This window comes from Mastomys coucha, unplaced genomic scaffold (genome assembly GCF_008632895.1).
Source record: "Mastomys coucha isolate ucsf_1 unplaced genomic scaffold, UCSF_Mcou_1 pScaffold19, whole genome shotgun sequence".
Taxonomy (NCBI): domain Eukaryota; kingdom Metazoa; phylum Chordata; class Mammalia; order Rodentia; family Muridae; genus Mastomys; species Mastomys coucha.
This window is the reverse complement of record NW_022196901.1, coordinates 3,556,708-3,564,314: the sequence shown is the minus strand read 5'-3', so window position 1 is coordinate 3,564,314 and position 7,607 is coordinate 3,556,708.

Genomic DNA, 7,607 nt, shown 5'->3' with positions numbered 1-7,607 from the left:
ATATATATATATATATAATGCTTTTTAGGGGATTACAAAGGGACTTGGGAATGTGTAGGTCTGAAATCCTTTTATACTATATCACTAAGTGCCATATATTTCTTGAGAAAGTCAGTTACAAAATGAAAAGATAAGTGACTCATGTTGAAGTGAGGGCAACTTCAAAAGTTATAAAAAATACTAAATTTGCTTTCAGTGTTCAAGAAATATTTTAAAGACAAAACCTCTGACTTTTCTTGTCAGATTAATACATTATATGTTCCCTTCACAACATGTGAAGGTAAATTAAATTTTTTTAAATATAAATGTGAAGATTTTTTTCTGTGCCCATAATGGATCACAAATACACATACTTATTTTAATAATTTTAAGTCTTTGTAGTTCATTCTTCAGGGCTTCAACTCCTTGGGGCAGAGTAGTTAACAATATTTTAAAGGAAAGCGAGCACAAATGTATCTGTTTGAAGGACTGCCTACATTGAAGTCTAGGGACCTGTCCTTTAGAAGTCTTAGAAGAAAATAGAATAAGTATAAGAAAAAATAAAGCAGTTCAGTGTGGAGTAATAATTGACATGAAAGCCTTTCTCCTACAAACAAATGTGTAGTAATAATAAGATATTACTTCAATTTAACAATTAGCATGTAATAGGAGCAATTCTATATTTTTAAACAACTAGGAGTTAGAAAGTGATGACATCATTCTCCCTCAATAGAGAAAGAAATTGGAACAAAGACAGAATAACCACTGCCACAGTCAGGGTGGAGTTGGAGAAAAGCACAAGCAACATAGATTCTGAAGCTTCAATGCCTGCATTTTTCTTCTTCCTTAAAAAGAAAAAAATACTTGTTCTCTTTTTAGCTCAGGAAGACTACTGATTTTCAACATAACATAAGCTTATGGGATTTTTTTTTATTGCCTTATTCTACTCTAAGTTTCTTAATAAAGGGAAGTTGCTTGTGTGCCTCTCTGAGTGCCATCTCAAAATATTTATATTTATTATGTTTGGCAGAGGAGAGACCTGAAGTTGCATAGCTGACAGAACTTTATCTAGACCAACCATGTGCTTTAACTCTCTATTGGGTGCATAACTGAAAGGAAACTTGAAAAGATTATATTACAAAAACAAAAATTTGTGGAAAGAAGATGACCATTAATTATTTCAAAATCAAGTTCTTAATCAATCCCTGGTGGTTGCTGCCTAGGCTTGCCTAAGTGATATGCCATGCATTCAGTGCACCCTTGGTACTGAACAAGAGTCATATATACTTGGCACTGTGCATGTGTCAAGCCACATAGAGCTGTTGAATGCTTCCTGACAGGTTGCAGCTCAGATTCAACTGCTATTTGTTAGCACTGTGCAGATGATACTTTTCTGCTTCAATACAAACACAATGGTCTAATTAGGGAAAGCAAAGATGCATAATATTTTCCTTACCACCTTTCTTTAAGTATCAAATCAACAGATCTTTGGGTTGGATTGTGCTAAAAAGTTTGATTTTTTTTTAAAGGTTATGTTTCAATTTTTTGCCATTAGTTTCATAAAATGTAGTTAAGTGAACCTTGGCTTGGCATTAAGACAGAAATGCCAAGTTTCTAAAATAGCCATGAACATACTGTTTGTACTGTATATTTGTGTAAAACAGCACACTCAGCACTCATAACAATAAATTTAATACATCAATTAAGTCTGTATTAAAGATGTTCTTTGTTTAGCTAGCATAGATTGGTAGATAGGATTATATTTCAGAAATTTTCTGCTGTTTTTTTTTCTCAAAGAACATTAGATTCACACTTTTCATTAGGTATATTTTAAAGTAAAATATTTATTTACTCTAAAGAACAACATATTCAAAAAGATTTTATAACCTCAGGAATTGATTTAGATAAATGAGTGCCAAATTATTCCATAGCCTATATATGGTTCGCTCCAATGAGTCCTGTGACTATTGATTTTGATAGTCAATCAAATTGAGTTGAGAGGTGCATAGCAGGTCAATTTAGTATGCTGCATATTTTACTATGCAGGTGTTTCATTGGAGGAGTATAGAAAATCTACCATGTACTTGTGTGCTATGGTCCCATGGTTGGAAGACACTGATGAAATAAAAGTCTCTGTCTTTTTCTGTCTCTCTGTCTCTGTCTCTCTCTGTCTGTCTCTGTCTCTGTCTCTCTCCTTCCATCCCCTCCTACCTCCTTCCCTCTCTCCCTCCCTCTCTCTGGCTGTCTGTCACACTCTGCTTCTTGATCTGAAGTACTTGACCACATTGATGTTGGCCACTGAAACCTTTAAATCCATGAGTAATACTAAACAATCCTTATCTTTAAGCGACATTCCTTTTATATTTGCTGAGAGCCAGGAACTGACTAATGAAAATAGCATTTCAAAAAACTCCTTTCTCCTCTTGTGTTCCATGTCCTCAAATCTTGCTTAAGTGTTACCCTTCTGGTTTGAGGCCTGCCTCTCATAACCACACCTCTCTGCCCACCTTCTGCTATTTGCCACGCCTCCAACCTGGTTCCAGTTACATTCGGAAGTTCCACCTCCGCAGATAAAAAAGGAAGTCTCTGATTGGACTGGCATGCTGACTTACTTGGGGGAGTTGTTTTGCCTCATATATTCTACCTGTTGGGGGGAACAAAGGGGCATTAAAGTGAAGATGGCTGAGCATTCACGACTCTCGTCTAATTTTGTTAAACCATCCACGTGGACAGGTATACCTATGTCCACCCTGTATTCTCTCTAGCTTTCTCTTACTGTTGCTCTTCTTTCTAACTCCATATTCCAAGTACCCTACCCCTTTTAACGTTGCTGCTGGACAGCAACACTTAAGTATATGACCATTCATAATTAAGGGTGGGATTTCAATTTCCCCATCTTTTGAAGCCATAACTACAAACAGAGCTAAAGTTTTGACCAACGGGGAATATGGAAGAATGTTGTATTCAACTCACTTTTAAAGTTCTGTGATAAAGAGAAATTGTTCAAATTTCTTTGTCTTCCCTAGTTTTGTAATATCTAAACCTCTTCTGCATACAGTATCTGCAAGTTGGTCCTTTTACTATAGCTCAGCTCATAGGGATGCTCCGGATCATTCCTGGCCCTGCCATTATGTTTTCTCTTATTACTTGAACAATATTGCCAGACCCTAATCTATCTGAGTACATAATATTTTTGTTACAACCTCTGCATTATTTTAATCTTATCCATACATTTTCTGAAGAGACCTTAATTAACATATGCCATACCTACTTCAGAAGTATTTGTATAGCTTAAATAATTTAATGTACATGTTTTACATGAAATTGTGCCTTGTTTACTGTAAACCTTCAATATGTATTAGCAATTTCCCATCCAAAACAGAAACCTACAATGCATCTTTCATAGGGATTTTTTATGGACTGAAAATACTGCACCTGTGCCATATTCTCTAGATTCTCTGGCATATAGTTGGCATTCCATCCATGCCATTACTCTTACTTAAAGGTTTAATTGGCTACATCTACCCAGAGTTGGTCTGGATGAGGTTTAAAGGGATGATAAATTCAAAGCTGTACAGAGTAGGAAAGAATCTGCATGTGTGTTTCACCAAGCAAATAAATGCTGGAGTCTGTCACCAGGAACTGAATGATAATTAAGGTGCCTGGAAAATGGTTTTTGTAGTAAGTATGAAGATCTACAATTCTGCCCATAAAAATGGCAGACTCATTTACATAGGGCAAGAAAAAGTAAGTGCAAGTCTGCCCTTGAGCATAGTAAATATAAAGAAAAGATTGTCACTTTCCAGGTTATCAGAATGTATCTTTACAGAAGAAGGGTTTGAGTAGGAAAAAATCCACTCTTTGTTAGCAAAGCTCTTAGAATCTCTATGCCCTGTAAACACAGGCAGCTGCTGTCCCAAAGGAATCAACTGCTAGGATTCACTAATCAGAGAGCTGGTTAATACTCATGCAGGCTAAATGCCTGTCCACAGAAAAGAGGGGTAGTGTTTTGAATATGCATGGTCCACGTGAAGTGGCAGTATTAGAAGGTGTAGCCTTGTTGGAGGAAGCTACAAAAAAACTGAACATTTTTGGAGTCCTATTCATCACTAAGAAACAATGAAGTGGTAAAAGTTTTAGAAAAAAAATTGAGCAAATTTGAAAAATAATATATAGACTTAGGTAAATTAGAGCCAGAAATACAAATGTTTCAATTTTTGTCTCCTATGTAGATCATGGCTTATTTTTGATCTTAACTTTTATTTATCTTTGAGCTGTAGACAACAAGAATGTAAAGAGAGGTCATGAGGGAGGAAAAAGGCAAAAGAGGGAAAGATAATAGAACACATGCAAAATGAAAGTAGAAGTTGGGGACATAATCTGCCACCCCTTAACATTTGTCAATAGTCAATAGCTCCCCAGGGAGAGGTAGGCCACTTTGAGCCATGTCCTGTTTCATGGTTGACTGTTGCCAGGCCCTGTCTTGTGGAGGCTCAGTAGAGGCAACTACAGATACTGTTAGATCATGATTACAATGGTTTAATCATACCCAGAAGACAACATTCCAAAGCCCTTATACTTGTCATCTAGCTCCTACATTCTTTCTGTCCCTTCTTTTTCAGTGTTCTGTGAGCCTTAGGTGTAGTGGTACAAATGTCTTCTTGGACCTAGCACTCCAACAGTCATACTATCAGTGCCTTAAACAGTCATGGGCCTCTGCATTCACCTCTTCACTACCAGGAGAAGCTTCTGTGATCAATGCTGAGAAGAGCATGCATCTATGTATATAAACACAAATATTGAGAAGACAATATATTACCATTTCAAATGATCAAATCAAAAATAGCACATTGCCGCCTTGAAAACAGATTCTTGTGTCTATTTGACTTCCCCAGCCATAACATTTTGACCATCACAGTACCATGCATGAGTTCCCTCTTGGAAAAACAAATAAACAAAACAACAATAACAACAAACCCCAAACCAAACAACAACAACATCCTCAAATATAATAGGGAATAATTCAATAATTGGTTACCCCCATAAGAGACATGCCACTACTATTGTTGCAGTGGATGAATCTTACTTGAGAGCTTGGAACTGAAGCTAATAGAATATAAAGTTAAACTGGCAATGAATGCAATTCTCCAGTGTGTACATGTACCATGTTTATATTCACTCAATAATTGATGTACACTGGGGTTGATTCTATTTTCTAGATATTGTATAATGAACACAATAGCAAGTAATGAACACATATATTTAATTGTGCAATCCCCTCTATCATAAGCTATGAACTTCTTGGAAAGGATGCCCTGAAGTAGTATGAGCTAGTTATAAGGCAGACCTACTTTTCATATTTTTAGAAACATGAATATTATTTTGCATAGTGACTGTACCAATTAATATTTCTAACAATTGTTTAAATGTTCACTGTTTCTTACATTTTCACTAGCATCTTTTCCGTGTGTGTGTGTGTGTGTGTGTGTGTGTGTGTGTGTGTGTGTGTGTGTGTTTGGTTTATTTGTTTCTTTGTTTTTATAAAAACTTCTTAATTGTATGAGAAAAAAAGAACCTTAAAATATTTTTATTTTTACCTCTCTGAAAAATAGGGACATTGAACATATTCTTCCTTGAAAGCTTTTTTAAAATTACATAGCCCATTTATATTTTAATAGGAACATTTTGGGTTTATTTTATTGTTGTTCTTGTTGTTTGTTGGTTTTGTTTTTGATTATATGATCCTATAAATAATAGATCAAGGAACTTCACCAGAAAGCTCTTAGACCTTAAAAACACGTTCTGCAAAGGGCCAGCTTATAAAGTTAACATGTGATAATTATTAGCCTTCCTAGAACAAATGTACTGAGGAAGAAATCTCAGAACCAGTTCTATTCACAATAGCCTCAAAATATGTTGGAATAACCATAACCCAATTCAAGGCATAGACAATGAAACCTTAAAATTCTGAAAAAAGGAGTGTAATAGGACAAGGAGGCCATGTTCCAGGTCCTGCAAGCAGCAGAACTTGGCAGCTGTGTGGCTCTGGCTTTATTTAGAATGAAAAATAGAAGGGACTACTGGGACAATTGATGCTGGTTAGCTTGAGCTAAGACATTATGGGGATTAAGAAGAGACCATCACTGTGGTGAAATTTTCTGGGAAGTGCTTTCTGTGAGAACAAAAAAGCTGTGTTCCAGAAATAGCCAGGATTGTACCTCATGCTAAAACTGTACTTGGTTGTGTGTAAAAGTCACCCAGGTGGAACTGATTTTCAAGGCATGAAGGGGTTATGAAAAGCAGTTCAGGCTCGGCACTGTGAAAGGCTATTGGTGAAGGTGCAGCCTCAGTTGTAGTTGATGGCCTAGGACTGAAGGGGTCATGCAAAGGATTTGAGGCTTGGCACCCTAAAGGGAGCCTATGAGAGGTTATTTGTGAAGAGTAGTTTCTGTGCCCAATTAAAAGTTGTTCTTTACAAGAAAAAAAAAATCTGAAAGAAGAAATTAAGAAAGAAAAAACATTCACGATCATGGACTGGATGAATTAATATTGTTAATATTGTCTACTCAACCAAAAACAATCTAGGGTTTCAATGCCATGCTAATAAAACCTCCATGACCTTCTCAAATAGAAAATGTAATAAAGATTCATATGACAGCAATAAAGACCCAGATAAATGAAAACAAATCCTAGAGAACAGTACTGGTATTACTACTATACATACCTTTTTTCAGTAAATCTCCAACCCAAATATGCCCCAGCAATGAAAACACCACCAGATTAATATGAATACAAGCTGCACACCTAGATTGGGCAGATCTACCACTACACTATCATCTTCCCCATCTATGAGACTTCTTATAACTTGAGATTTCTCCAGGCCAAGTGCTTCTGCTCCACTTTTCTTCCACCTCCTCCTCTGTTCTGTCTCTCCCACTCCTCCTTTCTAACAACTTTCAGCTCCACCTTCCTTTCACTGTCCAATCACCAGCTCTAGCTTTTATTTTACAAATTAAGGTGGGAAGAAGGTATACTTGAAATCACCTGAGTGCTGACTCATTCCTTGTTTGAAACCCATCACCAGAGAAGGAAATTAGCCTCAAATTACAAATAGCCCCAGAGCTACCTGCAGCACATTCCTGATCTCAAATTATATTACAGACCAATAGTAATAAAAATGGCACAACTAGCATAAAACATGCATTACAATCAATAGAACAAAATTTTATACATTCTAAATACATTTATTGTGTGTGTATGTGTGTATTGTGTTATAATGTATGTCTACATTCATGCTCTTACATGTAGCATATGTGCCATTCCACACATTTAAGTGTCAGAAGACAATTTTGTAGAAGTCAGGTCTCTCCTTCCATCATGCTGATCCTGAAGATAAAAATTAGATTAACATGTTTGGTGCCTTTATCCACTGAGTCATCTCAATGGCTCTATTTCAAGGGAATAAATACAAAACCCAAAAGCAACTCCATGCAGGTATATCCATGTGTTTTTGACAGAGGCCAAATGCACACTAGAGAAAGCACACTATCCTCAAAAATATTGGAAAATATATATATATACATAGTTTCATATGTATATGTATGAAAGAACATGTATATATATATATA